Below are 15,939 nucleotides of genomic sequence, written 5' to 3' on the forward strand. Positions count from 1 at the left end.
GGGGCACCTGGGTGGTTCAGTGGTTGAGCATCTGCTTTTGGCTCAGATTGTAATCCTGGGATCCTGGGATTGAGTCCCTCATCAGGCTTCCACGGGGAGCCTGCTTCTCCCTCTGCCTGTGTCTCTGCCGCTCTCTCTGTCCCTCATGAATAAATAAAATCTTTTTTAAAAAGGGAGGGAGGGAGGGAGGGAGAGAGAGAGAGAGAGAGAGAGAAAGCGAGAGCATGAGTGCAGGAGTTGGGGGAGAGGGTCAGAGAGAGAGGGAGAAGCAGGCTCCCCACTGAGCAGGGAGACCAATGCAGGGCTTGATCCCAGAACTCTGGGATACTAACTAACCTGAGCCAAAGGCTTAACCTACTGAGCCACCCAGGCACCCTTCTTTTTTTTTTTTTTTTTTAAATTAAATTAAATTAAAAAAAGATTTTATTTATTTATCCATGAGAGACACAGAGAGAGAGAGGCAGAGACATAGGCAGAGGGAGAAGCAGTCTCACAGATAGCTAGATAGGGAGCCCAATGCGGGACTCAATCCCCACACCAGAATCATGCCCTGAGCTGAAGGCAGATGCTCAACTGCCGAGCCACCCAGGTGTCCCTCTTTCTTTTTTTTTTTTAATCTAAATTTTACTCAGTTAACACACAGTACAATATTGGTTTCTGGAGTAGAATTCAGCGATTCATCTCTTACATACAACAGCCAGTGCTCATCACAATGAGTGCCTTCATTAATACCCATCACCTATCAGGTCATCTGTTTAAATTCTGTTTTATTGGATTATGCCTCAGGGTGGAAGAAGTCACTGTGGTAATATAGCCAATGTGGCTTGTTGCGGCAGCCAAATGAAAGCAAACTGATGGTGAACATAATTTATTGGTATTCAAAAGAATGCACCAGCCAGATGGATGCATGTATGCTAGTCAAGGATAGATTTAGCAAGATCTTTTACTGAGGAAATGATAGCAGGTACAGTGCTAGCCACATTTTATTTATTTATTTATTTATTTATTTATTTATTTATTTATTTATTTATTTATTTTTACAACTAGATGAGTTAAATATTTGTACTTAGAACAGCCCCTGGCATTTATTAAGTACTACTTAAAGATTAGCTAATCTTCCTAATATTGCTATGATTCACAGTTAACTACCTTTTGACTGTCAATGAGTTCTATTGGTGGGATGGGTATCTCTAGGTTCTCCAACTATTTTATCATAATTGTTATTTTACATATTCTCTTCTTCTTCTTCTTCTTCTTCTTCTTATTATTATTATTATTATTTTGTGTGGGGAAGTGGAACTCCAGAGGTTCGAAGTGGTAGCTTTTCCAATTTCCAGAGTTGCATTAGTAAAGTCAAATAACATACCCAGGGACAGGTGAAATCACCACTGAAACTTTTTGGGTTTTCTGTAAACTAAACTCCTTCAATGTTATCTCTCTTTTTAAAAAATATTTTATTTATTTATTCATGAGACACAGAGAGAGAGAGAAAGAGAGAGAGGCAGAGACACAGGCAGAGGGAGAAGCAGGCTCCCTGGGGGGAGCCTGATGTGGGACTCAATCCCAGGACTCAAGGATCACGCCCTGAGCCGAAGGCAGGCACCCAACTGCTGAGCCACCCAGGCGTCACTCCTTCAATGTTATCTCAACTGCTGTCACCTTAGATGCTTGTCCTCCACATGTCCCAATATTAAAAATAGCCCTCTTATTAGATTAGATTTTCCTAATTAAAAGTTGCTGTTGATCCTGTATCCCAAGGTTCCTAGAATTCTGGGATATTTTCCTTGGTCCAAAGTGTTCTACAGAGTCTAGAGTGTCTCCAGACAGATCTAATATTGTAACAGGTCTGGAGGGACAGACCTTGGGCCTTTTTAGTGCTGTCCTTGGAGGGGGTCTGGCTTGATCTTCAGGGCAAAACTCTTTAAACTTACAGAGGAATGAAAGGAGGTGTGCTGAAGCGCTCCCTTTCTGTACCAGGAGAAATGTGTTCGTCAAGTTTATGAGCTCTTTGTCTTTGTGATTTCCTTTGGCTTGGTTCCCAGCACTTTGAAACTGAGTGAGTTGAAAGCTTGCCAAGATCATTTCTATGGTTGAGGCGTCTGTATGTGGTAGAATTGGATTGCTGGTGCTTCCTTACCCTCCTCTGTAATTTTATTAACTTGCTAGTGGGCTTGTTATGTTTTGGGGACTCTCATATCCCCAAATTTAATGAGCTGTGACCAGACAAGACAGTTTATTTCCATCTTCCCTTGCTTCTCTAATTTTTTTTCACTTTTCAATTCTGTAGCAGTTTTCACCTGCAGATGTTTCTGCCTCCACCAAAAGCTACTAAGAGAGGGCCTACATGTTTTTAGAGAAAGATTGTAGACTCTACTCTGCCTCTCCAGTAGCTATTAGTCACATGTGGCTAGGACAATTTAAATGTAAACAATTTAAAATTAAATGAAAAATTCATCTCCTTAGTGCACTAGCCATTAGCATTTTCAATGCCCAAAAGTACCTGTGGCCAGTGGCTACTTGATGGGACAGCTCAGACACAGGACATTTTCTACCATAGCAGGAAGTTCTGTTGGACAAGCACAGGGTCTAGATGTTTTCTGATGATCACATTCACTTTACAGATACTAACTCTCTCTAGTTATGTAGTCCTTCTTCTTTCCAAAGTTGATGTTGAAGGGTTTCCTTCTCTTGGTATGTTTTCTTTATATTCAGTCATGTAAAAATATGACTAGGGTTTGTTTAGTGACAGAGCAATGATTAGCATATTTTCGTGGCTGCTGTTAAAGGCAGAGCCAGACCACTGAAGCACTGGCGCTGCCAAAGCCTCTACATTTGGCCATATTTATTTTGGCTTTTGTATGCCTAACTTTTTCTCTAACTTTTTTGCTAAAAACGCTGGCACTTTCCCAAATTGACAAATTCCCTCACATCTTGTTCCAAGTGTGGATTCCACTGTTGGCCACTAGGTGATGACGGGATCCCACCTGATATTTTTGAGCTTTAAAGCACATTTAAAATTCAGATCCTTGCAATGCTTCTTCCTAAAAAACAAACAAACAAACAAACAAAACAAAACAAACAAACAAAAAAAAGGGAGCATTTCTCACGAGGATTAAAAATACCCTACAGTTTTAATACCTACAGTTGTTGAATAAAGAAGGAAAGGACAACCCCCTACCGTCAGGAGTCGGAAGTGAGCGGAGCTGGGGCGCGGTTGCGGCGAGAAGGCTGTTGACCGAGCACTTGGGCTCAGCTCCTTCATGTACAACACGGAAGAAGCTTACACCGAGTCCCTGGAGCCTGAAAACCTATTCAATGCCCCTGTGATGGGTTTCTAACCCGTCAGATAGGGACCTGCTGGTTTCCTTATCAAGTGCAGAAAGAATCATCCTGATGAGGCACATTGGCTGTTTGTCCTTCAGTGCTCACCACCAGGTTCCTGGGGCTGAGATCAGTCATCACACCCTCAGGCTGTGGTGATAAAGGCTGTACTGAGAAGGATGTTGTCAACCAAATCAGAAACCTAGGACAAGAGACTGGCTGAGAGCACATGGCAGTGCCCTCCTTGCTATGAAGACTGGGATAAAGATCTGTGGGAACAGACCCACACCCTGTTTGTCTGGGGCACAGCCAGCTACTGTGGCAACAACAGTCCTGCCAGCAATGTAGTTATAGGACAGAAGAGTAACCTGGAGTCAGGCATGCGTGTGGAAATGCATAGTAACTGAATATCTAGCTCATCAAATGCCAGACCCTGGAAGACTCTTGCTTCTTCCTGCTACCAGGGTGTTCTTCATTTTTCTCCTCCTAATTTAATTGTAGAAAGATAAACTGGGACTTTCAAACTGATAAGTATCTTTTTTCTTTTTTTCCCCTCCTTGCTTTGGGTTCTCACTCATTTGATCCAAGAAAGAACCCTTGGTGCCTGGCCAGTGCAGTCAGTGGTTCCTGGCTGGCTCAGCAGGTAGAGAGAGCATGGGACCCTTGGTCTCAGGGTTTGAGTTCAAGCTCCACTTTGGGTGTGGAGCTTATTTAATTTTTTTTTTTTTTTAAGGAGAGAACCCTTAAACTCAGAACTGTTTCAAATAAAGCGTCAATGTAGGTTTTTTAAAAAGAAGGAAAGGACAGAAGCACTAAGTAATTTATCTGTTATGAAAAAGAAATTTTCCTATTATATTTCCAAATGACAATCCTCTACCCTCAAGAGGGCATGCTTCAGAACCTGACTCAATAGTTAGAATTCTAAGTAACTCAGGCTTTTTGACTGTCCTCTGATGACGTCATGTGAGGAGGAATTCTTGGCAAACAGAAAATCAGAGAGACCCCCCTCCTCCTTGTCAAACCCTAAACTAATGTATTGGTTCTGTTCTATAAGCAGAGGGTGAGGGGAATCTGGTGGCTCAGTTGGCTAAGCGGCTGCCTTCGGCTCAGGTCATGATCCTGGGGTCCTGGGATTGAACCCCACATCAGGCTCTACATGGGGAGCTTGCTTCTCCCTCTCCCTTTTCCTCTCGCCCTGCTTGTGCTCTCTCTGTCTCTGTCAAATAAATCAATAAAATCTTAAAAAAAAAATAAGCAGGGACACCTGGGTGGCTCAGAGGTTGAATATCTGCCTTTGGCTCAGGGCGTGATCCCGGAGTCTGGGGATCGAGTCTCGTATCGGGCTCCCAGCGCGGAGCCTGCTTCTCCCTCTGCCTGTGTCTCTGCCTCCCTCTCTCTCTGTGTGTGTGTCTCTCATGAATAAATAAAATCTTTTTAAAAAATAAACAGAGGGTGAAATGTTCAGGACTCTAAGATAATAGGCAAATGTTTTAAAACTAAGTCGCTTTTAATTATGACTCAAGATAATATTAAATTAACAATTATGCTTTAGAAATGCTGGTTTATCAGTCCTCTGTTGACAAGACTTGTTTGTTCTTATCAAAATCTGAAGTAGTGAAATGTCTCTTATTTTAGGCAGTGCAGGCAATGACAGGCTCATTCATAGTCAATCTTCTTGCATGTGAAATTCTTTGGGCACTAAGTGGATTGCCTTTCTCATTTTTCCAAGGCAATTGAGAGTAGACATATGAACTACAGCTTAACTTTCTCATTTGGGGCACTGAGAGGTGGGCTACCCATGTCCTCTACTAGAAATATCACAGGCTAGGAAGCACGTGTAATTTCTCATATCATTGAACAAAAGATAAAAACTTCAAGGAACAGATTACCTTCATCTGCATCCTTTGCTTGTACTTCAGCTATTCAAAAACTGTTAAATCCAAGGAAACCAGGGTGGTTCTGACATTGAAGAGAGCAGCTCTTGGTCTCGCGGTTGTGAGTTCGAGTCACCTATTGGGCATAGGGATTACTTCTTAAAAACCCGCTTAAATGCTAATAGGATTCATAAAATATAATAATAATTTCACATAATAACAATAATGAAAAATATTATATGAATTTAACTCTATGTCTTCCGCAACAACCCATGTTTCCAGAAAACTAGTCTTCAAGGGTGCATTCTGTATCAATGTATGTCTTTCTTTGAGAAAAATGAATACTCATGGGGACACCTGGGTGGCTCAGTGGTTGAGCATCTGCCTTCAGCTCAGGTCATGATCTCGAGGTCATGGAATCGGGTCTTGCATTGGAGTCCCCGCAGGGAACCTGCTTTTCCCTCTGCCTATGTCTCTGCCTCTGTGTGTGTGTCTCTCGTGAATAAATACATAAAATCTTTTTTAAAAATGGGTACTCATGTTATTTTAAAAATTGTCAGCAAAATGGATGGCTTGCTCCTGTGCAGGAAAGATGTAACATAGCAGGTCCATCTACTATTTTTTTGGCCTGAGTACAAAGGTGGCCTCTGCCTGGCATCTGGGAACTTGAATTCTCAGATCTAATAAGAATGTGCCTAAATTGTACCTAAACTGTATAAAAATATGGTTTATGCTGAACACCTGCTTTCCTTCTGTGACTCTGGAATTTTTGTATGTGCTAGGTAGATGGTGCTTACATGACCAGGCCCCAGTAAAAATCCTGAGTGCCGTGTGCTGAGCTTTCCTGGCAGACAATATTTGTGTAGTCACAACTCATGGCTGGAGGAATTAAGTGTGCCCTCTGGCTCCAAAGGGAGAGGGCTTTTGGAAGCTTGCACCTGGTTTTTCTGGGCTTTGCCACATGTACCTTTTCCCTTGACTGACTCTGCTTTGTAAACCTTTGCTGTAATAAATCTAAGCCATGAGTACAACTATATGATTCCTCCTAGTGAATAACCTAATCTGGGTGGTCATGGAGACCCCTGACACAGCCCCATATTTGATCACAAGGTGGCTATCTTGTATTTAAAATCACCAAAAACTAACTTATAGTCATAGTTTATAATATTTAATCAAATTGATTTTATGTAGAAGGTCAGTTAAGAAAGAAAAACTCTTTTTTTTTTAAGATTTTATTTATTTATTCATGAAAAACACAGAGGCAGAGGGAGAAGCAGGCTCCACGCAGGGAGTCCTATGAGGGACTTGATCCTGGGACCCCAGGATAATGCCCTGAGTCGAAGGCAGACACTTAACCGCTGAGCCACCCAGGTGTCCCATAAGCATTGTTTTTTTTTTTTTTTAAGATTTTATTTATTTATCATGAGAGACACAGAGAGAGAGAGAGAGAGGCAGAGACACAGGCAGAGGGAGAAGCAGTCTCCATGCAGGGAGCCTGATGTGGGACTCGATCCTGGGTGTCCAGGACCACACCCTGGGCTGAAGGCAGCGCTAAACCGCTGAGCCACCCGGGCTGCCCAGAAAAACTCTTTAAGCTTGGCTAAGGCACTGTCATTTTGAAAAATGATACTAATCTATAAATATTACAAGAATTAGTTTTCCTGATGACTATTATATAGTAATAGTAATGGTCTTAGGTGGCACACCATACCATGAAATGTCTGAAAAAAATATGATTTCTGTCTTAGTCTAAAACATTAATTAAAGAGATTTATAAGAAGTATAATGAACTGTATTCTAAAAGCTGGCCTATGTCTGAAAAATCTGGTATACACATATCTTTGACCTTTTTGGAACTAGAGATGTACTTTCTACTGAATGACTCAGAAGGGAAAGTGTTTTGGGTGATCTAATAAACCTATTATTTACAATTCTGATCTTATGTTGACTTTTACACTTGGAAAGCATATTATTAATGATTGACATGCTTTATTAGTCCTATATAAATGTCAATGGCAAAATCCAGGCTCAGTGTCTGTTCCATCTGGGATTTCTAGGAGTAATGGTTCCACCCCTCGCTAGTAAGAATGCAGCATGAATTTAATCATCTACAATGAAGTAGAGCAAATTTTAGGAGATTCATTATCAGTTGGCCTTCTATTCAATAAGGAGAATGGGTCAATCAATAACCCATCAAGAAGGTTATTTCTCCATGCCTGCGTGAAACAACAATGATCATCGAACCCTTCAACCATAAACATGGTCACATGACCATATTTATCTCCCTCCTCTCAAAAAAAAAAAAAGAGAATAATATTGGATTTAGATAGTTTATGTTCCTCAGGGAAGGTCACTCTATAGATTGGGAGAACTTGAGAAAGAAGTAAATTGAATGAAAATGCTGCGACTCGGAAACTGATATCAGGGGGCACAATTTAGCCATAATCTCCTTTCTGGAGGTGGGACTTTACTGGATAACAGGAATAGCAGAACTGCTTGTTTCAAGGCTACATGTGATGTTTGAGATCAGTTCAGGAACCCTACGAAGAAGAATGAGAATTTATTTATTTCCATTTATTTTTAAAGAATTTATTTATTTATTTGAGGGAGAGAGAGAAAAAGAAAGAGTATGAAAGCAAGCACCAGTGGGGGGTGGAGACTGGGGGGTAGAGGAAGGAGCAGAGGGAGAAGCAGACTCCCCACTGAGCAGGGAGCTCTACCCAGGGCTTGATCCCAGGGACACGGGGCTCCATCCCAGGACCCTGAGATCATGACCTGAGCCGAAGGCAGATGCTTAACCAACTGAGCCACTCAGGTGCCTCAGAAGAAGAATTTAAAACATCTGAAGCTCAAAGGCTACATTTTCTTTCCCTCTAGAGAAAAAAGAGAAAAGAGAGAAAAAAATTACAGAGGTAGGCTGAATGTTGGCCTACTGAGCAATGGAAGAGAGTTTCTGAAGTTTCCTTCAGCAATGGAGCAAAGTCATGCTCTGTGGCCACATCCACCTAAAGAGGAAAATGGCATCAAGAGTTGGGGGCAATTTGGCTCAACTTGCAAGAAAGGTGGAGTGTTTGAGTTTCTCCTCATTCTCAGGGCACTTTCTATGATCTATCCTGAACATAGCATACTCATTGAATGCTCCCAGTCTTATGTTGCAATGACATGAATTATATCCCAAGAAGGAAGAAGGGAGCAGAAATACCATCTGTTGGTTGAGGTCCCTGTCATCCTGAGGGAAGATGAATTTGGTCATCTAGAGAGTAAGGAGCAACAGCATCTTAGAAAATTATCCAAAAATTTCCACCACAGTCCCCATGTCACACTTTAGGTGTGAGTCTACCCCAGGCTGAAAAGAACACCCTGTAGGATAGGGTAACTTTGGCAGCCTCCGGTATCTTATTGGATCAGACCTTGGCTAGGCATCTTCTTTCCTCCAGGGCTGCCTTTGGCTTATCAGCATCTGATTTCAGAGGCCTCTTTCAGTCTCTTGTTTTGCCTTTTTGTCACAACTTCATCACTGAAGAGTAGTGAGACAGTGGAAAGACAGTATCAACCCCTTTCCAGAAGTTTCTTACCTCACTGGCTTCTAAAATGGAGAATGAAGCTCACCAAGAGGGCAATGAGCCCTAGCACAAAGCCTCCAACTCCAGCCAGCATCTTGCTCCAGGCAGAATCTGATGTACCCCTGGGGAACAGAAGTCAGGGTGAGTCTCACCTCCACCTGCCACAACCTCAAGGCCCTGTTTGACACCTGGAGCCTGATCTAATCTACCACGGAGAGAAAAGAAAGGCCAAGCTTGGAGGCACTATGGAAAAGGGGTAGAGGCAGAAGGCACTCTAAAGTTCTGGGCCTCAGAGTGATGACTTCTACAGGAGGCAAATGCGAGTTTTAGATCAGCCTATTAAGTCCAAACTTAAGAGACCGAAGGGAGAGGTGTTGTCATGTCTGAGGGCCAGTCATGAAGGTGACTGCCTTTCTGAGTTGTTATTTGACAAGGAGAGATTCTTTAGACTCCCCCAGAGCAGGATAAACGTACGGGAGAATTGCCAGACCTTCACTGTTCCCAGCCAAGACCACCGTTGGGTGGATGAGGAACAACATGGGGTAGTGTAGTTGTAGTATAGTGTAGTGACACAAGACAAAATGAGCAGACCTCAGAGCCTGGAGTCTGGAGGGCCAGCAGGGAGTAACTCACTCCATTCCACAGTGACAGGACCGTCCAGGCTGGGGTGCTCTACTTGGCAGGTGTAGATGTCTCCCTGCTGAAGGGTCATTTCCAACATCACCAGGATCTGGAAGGTCCAGTCTCCATTATGGATCAAATTGGTGGATAAAACCCCAGCTGTTGGGATCCCTGGGTGGCTCAGTGGTTTAGCGCTGCCTTCGGCCCAGGGCGTGATGCTAGAGACTCAGGATCAAATCCCACGTCGGGCTCCCTGCATGGAGCCTGCTTCTCCCTCTGCCTGTGTCTCTGCCTCTCTTTCTCTCTGTGTCTGTCATGATAAATAAATAAAAATCTTTAAAAAAAAAAAAAAAAACAGCTGTTTCCTCCTGTCCATTCAAGAACCAGCGGACATGGGATCCCTGGGTGGCGCAGTGGTTTGGCGCCTGCCTTTGGCCCAGGGCGCGATCCTGGAGACCCGGGATCGAATCCCACGTCGGGCTCCCGGTGCATGGAGCCTGCTTCTCCCTCTGCCTGTGTCTCTGCCTCATTCTCTCTCTCTCTCTGTGACTATCACAAAAAAAAAAAAAAAAAAAAAAAAAAAAAGAACCAGCGGACTTGAATGTGGCCTGTAGAGAAATCTGACACGTGGCCTGCAAGCAGGTTGTGATGCTGCAGGCGTCCCTTCTTGGAGGGGGAGACGTTCACTTTAGGCTGGACTAGGAGGGAAAGAGAATCTTGTTATGACAGCTGAGATGGCCAGAGCAGTGCATTTAGCTGTTTTCTTGTCACATTGACTTCTCAGATGTTAAAGATGAGTCCTATCACCTATGAAGCTACTTAGCGGGAGAAGATGGGCAACACAGTAGGAAAAATGGAATGAAACATTCCAATGTTCTAAGAATGACCTTGTAAATGACCAGTAAAGAAAGAGCAAAGAACAGAAGAGGGCCAGAGTCTGTGCTCTGTAACATTTTTTGCCAGAAATGTAAGTGACAGTAACTAAAATTCTTTGAGCAGAAATCTTGAACCAGCTATGGGAGCTCCCTGAATTTACATGTTCTCATCTGGGTCAAAAGGATGTGTAATCCTGAGAGATACTATCTTGAAATCCGAATATATTCAGCCTATAGATTTCCTTTGATCTAGCAGTCTGATCCTCTCCTTAAAAAAAGAGAAGAAATAGGGACACCTGGGTGGCTCAGCAGTTGGGCGGCTGCCTTTGGTTCAGGTCATGATCCCGGGATCTGGGATCGAGTCCCACGTACGGCTCCTGGGAAGAGCCTGCTTCTTCCTCTGCCTATGTCTCTGCCTCTCTCTCTCTCACATGAATAAATAAATAAATCTTTAAAAAAAAGAGAGAGAGAGAGAAGAAATGAAATAGCTTGATTTGTTCTTCATTTTAACCTAAGTGTTTCCTGGCTTCCTCTGGGGCGCGGGGAGGGGGGTGCTGGGGCGCTCCCCTCCTCTGCTGCCCAAGCCCCGCCCTCTCCTCCCAGAGTGTCTCCTTCACACCCGCCCTGTCACCTCTGCGCTGCAGCGTGAAACCCTGGTCCAGGTCGAAGATGTGCTTGCACGCTGTGTCCACGGCGCTCTGTCTCAGTGCCAGGAACTCCCGGGGACGTTCCAGTTCCTGGCAGTTACTCGGCCCAGCTCGGACACGGCCGCGAACACCCCCGCCGCGCTGTCCAATTGCGCGAAGAGCTCTGTGTGTAGCAAGTGGTGCCTCCCGTTGAGCTCGTTGAGCTCGTAGCAGGTGCTCCGTCTCTGGTAGACAGTAAAGCTCTGTGGGGAGTAAACTATGAGGTTAACATAAGAATATAGAGGAGAATATAATAATGAATATGGGGCTGAGGAAGCCTTTTCTGCTTCCTTTTTTTTTTTAAGATTTTATTTATTCATGAGAGACACACACACACATACACACACACACACACACAGAGAGAGAGAGAGAGAGAGAGGCAGAGACACAGGCAGAGGGAGAAGCAGGCTCCCCGTGAGGAACCCAATGCAGGATTCGATCCCAGGACCCCAGGATCACGACCCGAGCCCAAGGCAAACGCTCAACCACTGAGCCACCCAGGCGTCCCGTGGAAGCATTTCTTTCTTTCTTTCTTTTTTTTTTTTTTAAGATTTTATTTATTTATTCATAGGCACACAGAGAGAGAGAGGCAGAGACACAGGCAGAGGGAGAAGCAGGCTCCATGCAGGGAGCCCGACGTGGGACTTGATCCCGGGTCTCCAGGATCACGCCCTGGGCCAAAGGCAGCGCCAAATTGCTGAGCCATCCGGGCTGCCCTGAAGACATCTATGACTGCAAGGTGGAGCACTGGGGCCTGGACCAGCCACTCCTTCAGCACTGGGGTATGGAACTCCCGCCCTTTGCCCACGCTGTCCTGACAACCATCTTTATTTCCAGGATCCATCTCTCTGCAGCATCTGCTTTCCTTAATCTCGTGCGTTTTATTGTCACTTTATTCAAACCTCACTGGTGATCTCATGGTTCCTAATCCTTCATACCCCTACATCTGAAGCCACCTCCTGCCCTCTGCACCTTCTAACTCTTTCCTTTGTGCCCCAGAGGCCTAGGAGCTGATCCAGGTGCCTAAGAGAGGGAGACTGTGGTCTGTGCCCTGGGTCTGGTAGCAGGCATGGCAGGTATCATCACTGGCGCCATTGTCCTGAAGACCAGGAGGCCTGAAAGCATTGCCAGAGGCCCCCGGGAGTCATCCCAGAGCTGGTACTAAGGACACAGTGCAAAGGAAGAGACAGCATGGTATGGGTGGTAGATGAGAAAGAGAAGAACTTCGACACGGGTTCTTGAGCACTTTGCATTTCAAAATCACTGAACTAAAGGAAAACAATACAATGATAATGAGCATCAGTTGAGGTGCTTACTATTTACCAGGCACCATTCTATAAATTTCTTAGGTGTTGGACTGGCTGAGAGACAGGGGCACTCAAAATGGCAGACATCTCAAATTGGGTCAAAATGGCTGATCTTCCCGCCAAAGCGGTAATGACCACCACATCATCTCCAGTAAATCGAAGCCTAGATGAGAAACTGAAACTTTCCACCCAGGACCTTCCAGCCAGGGACCACCCCCCCATTGTCTGTACTATCCCACCCCCAGTCAATCACCTAGGGACACGGTGTTCCCTTGCCTAATTTGGCAAGGGACCCACCCAGATCCAGACCCAGAACCAATGAGGCTTAAAAACCCCCACACTCCCCAACCCCGGCGCGACTTCCCTGACTCGGGCCACCTCTCCAAGTCACGGAACCTCTCCCGGGAGCGCTCCCCATTAAAGCACTCTCAAACCTACTGCCTGGCTCTGCCGTTTTATTTTTCCGCCATTCATTTGGAAAAAACCTAAAATTAGGTATTCACTTACTTATTTTTGGAAGTTGGTACCATTCTTTCCCCATGATACAGAGGGGGAAGCAGACATGAAGAAGAGTGAAGGAATCTGTCCAAGGCCACACAACTTGAAAGGCAGAGTCTGGATTTGAACTCAGGTATTGGGGCTCCAGAGGCTCAGTCTTATCTAATATGCAGCCATTTTATCTCTCCCTGACAATCTTCATAACCTTGGTTTTCTTCAACAGAAGAAACTATGACAACATAGTGATGTCTAGAACCTCCAATATTAAACATTTATAATTATAAAAGATATCCTACCTTTTGCAAAGGGAATGCATTTAATTTCTCCATAAATATATTTGCTATAGGTTTTTGGTTTATAATCTTTACCATGTGGTAAAATTGATCAAATTGTTTATACAATTATTGAATTCAGTTGAAATTAATATGAATGTTCTTTTTTGGTTTACTGATTTTTAGGGTCATATTACTGATTTTCTTACCTTGAAACTTCACTGCATGCCTAGGTATTTTGTGGTCCCAGCCTAATGATGGTGATGCAATCAGCTAGGAATGCCTGGGGGTACTCACCTGGGTCCCTATTATTTGTGGTGAGCTCCCACAGACACTTCTCAGACAGGAGCCAATGTTAGGGCCCAACTGGCCCTTGTGGTTCTTATGACTGCAGTTCATTCCTTAGCAACAACCATCAGGGAACTTTGAAATAAACAAGATTTATTAATTTATTACCCACAGCCCTGGGGGGTACAGGGCATGCCCAGAGCTACACAGTGAAGTTGTGAGGGGCAGGAGAGACCTCGGGATCTGCCATTATTGGGGTTGAGGAAGAGGTGCCTCGGAATTCATGAGGTCACTCTTTATTGGTGAATTTAAAACATAAGAGCTGGAATTAAAAGCATAGGAAGGGAAAAGCAGGGTCACTCAAGGGGTCTGTTATCTAGGTCACCCAAGGCTTTCTAAAAGGGGAACTGCATGGGGGCAGGGTGCAGCCTGACTGTTTATCTAGTTGTATATCAGGCAATATGTATCTTTTGAATATTTTTATTTATTTTTTTTTTTTATTAATTTTTTTTTTTAATTTTATTTATTTATGATAGTCACATAGAGAGAGAGAGAGAGGCAGAGACACAGGCAGAGGGAGAAGCAGGCTCCATGCACCGGGAGCCCGACGTGGGATTCGATCCGGGGTCTCCAGGATCGCGCCCTGGGCCAAAGGCAGGCGCCAAACCGCTGCGCCACCCAGGGATCCCAATATGTATCTTTTGATAGATATCTTTGAAATGAATACCTCGGCAATCAAAAGCTTAATGTCAGGCACTTACATTACAATAAAATAAGCTAATGGTCAGGCTCTCACACAATCCTAGTATTAGTAATCTTATTTGATTGAAATGAATCATGCTTGTAATACATTGTTGGATTCAGTGACATGACTGACATTAATCTATATCCTTAGCTGGCTCTGAAAATAAAGATGCACCAGCCTCATAAGATGATTTGGAAGGCTTTTGTTCCTCTCTGTGTTCTAAAATGACATGTATAAGAGAAGAACGACTTGTATTTGAAATGTCCTAGGTGCCACATTAGGACAGGGGCTGTTGGGAAGGTGTTCTTTGCTTCCCAAGCTGGTGTCTTTGATGCTTATGACTTTCTCTCTCTCTCTTTTTTTTTAAGATTTTATTTATTTATTCATGAAAGACACACACAGAGAGGCAGAGACACAGGCAGAGGGAGAAGCAGGCTCCATGCAGGGAGCCTGATGTGGGACTCGATCCCGGACCCCAGGGTCATGACCTGAGCCAAAAGCAGACGCTGAACCGCTGAGCCACCCAGGTGCACCCAATTTAGACTTCAGTTGCATTATGGCCAAAGAACATCTGTGATAATTAATTTGAACACACTGAGGCCTTCTTTGTGTCTTAATAAATGTTATTTTTATAAATGTGCCATGTGTGCTCAAAAACGTGCATATTGTTGGTTGTGAATATCTCTGTAGTTATTTGAGCCTTTTCTTGTATTATTTAGATCTTCTATATCTTTCTTTTTGCTTCTGCTCTTAGTTTTTTTTTTTAAAAGATTTTATTTATTTATTCATGACCGACACAGAGAGAGAGAGAGGCAGAGACATAGGCAGAGGGAGAAGCAGGCTCCATGCAGGGAGCCCAACGTGGAACTTGATCCGCATCTCCAGGATCACATCCCTGAAGGCGGCACTAAACCACTGGGCCACCAGGGCTGCTCCTGCTCTTAGTTTTTGAGGATATGTTAAAATCTGCAGTTTAATTTTAAGATTTTCAATTGTTAGAGTCCTTCTCTGCATATTTCTGTCATTTGTTGCTCTTGTATTTTAAGGTTTTATTTTCAGGGGGATATATGTTCGTGTTCATTATAGTTTCTTGCTCTAGTTTTTACACTTGCCTTTAATTTTTTTTTTTTTTGGCAGATGTGAAATTTGTTATGTCAGTTATCTTTGCTTACCTGCCTCAAATCTCTTTTTCCATTATTTGGTTTTCAACCTTTTGATATTCATTTATGCTATCTGATTTTATTAGACTGGAAGATACAATCTGAGAGTCACTGCTTTTTAATTAATTGTTTAGCTCATTTGATATATTGCAATTATTATTAGATTAAAAATGTACTATCATATTAAAATGCTTTATTTAATATACTTTATTCTTGTTCATTTTTCTCATCTCTCAGTTCCTAAAGGCTAGGCCAAATTCTGTTACTTTAACAGTTGTATTTTCTAATTATCCTCATAAAATAGCTTAATGCTCTTAATTACTTTGATTAAAAAACACTGATAGATCCCTCTATTTATCCTGCCCTGCAAAAAGAGACAAGAACTTTATAATACTTTAATTTCTCCTATTATCACTACCTAGCACCTCCATTATGTTAATACTAACTACATTTTTAGTTTTGGTTTGTTTTACAGCTATTTTTAAAAAATATTTTATTTATTTATTCATGAGAGAGAGAGAGAGAGAGGCAGAGGGAGAAGCAGGCTCCATGCAGGGAACCCAATGTGGGACTTGATCCCGCATCTCCAGGATCAGGCCCTGGGCTGAAGGCGGCGCTAAACCGCTGAGCCACCGGGGCTGCCAGAGTTTTGGTTTGTTTTAAATACACTTTTCTTATTTAAAAAAATTCAGCCTCTGCTTTTTAATATTTTTTAAATTCAGCCTCTGC

General features: G+C 43.3%; 1 long non-coding RNA gene across 1 annotated transcript in view; it reads right to left on the bottom strand.

Moving 5' to 3' along the window:
* Positions 1–2,827: 2,827 nt before the first annotated feature.
* Positions 2,828–15,939, bottom strand: part of LOC144317708 (uncharacterized) — a 32,526-nt gene continuing 19,414 nt past the window's right edge. Inside the window, exons 2-6 of the long non-coding RNA XR_013383718.1 lie at positions 10,886–11,141; positions 9,392–9,689; positions 8,771–8,880; positions 5,211–5,331; positions 2,828–3,041 (exon numbers count right to left, since the gene is read on the bottom strand). This is a non-coding gene — a long non-coding RNA (uncharacterized LOC144317708). The remainder of the gene's footprint in view (positions 3,042–5,210; positions 5,332–8,770; positions 8,881–9,391; positions 9,690–10,885; positions 11,142–15,939) is intronic.

The sequence above is a fragment of the Canis aureus genome, chromosome 7, assembly GCF_053574225.1.
Source record: "Canis aureus isolate CA01 chromosome 7, VMU_Caureus_v.1.0, whole genome shotgun sequence".
Classification (NCBI taxonomy): Eukaryota; Metazoa; Chordata; class Mammalia; order Carnivora; family Canidae; genus Canis; species Canis aureus.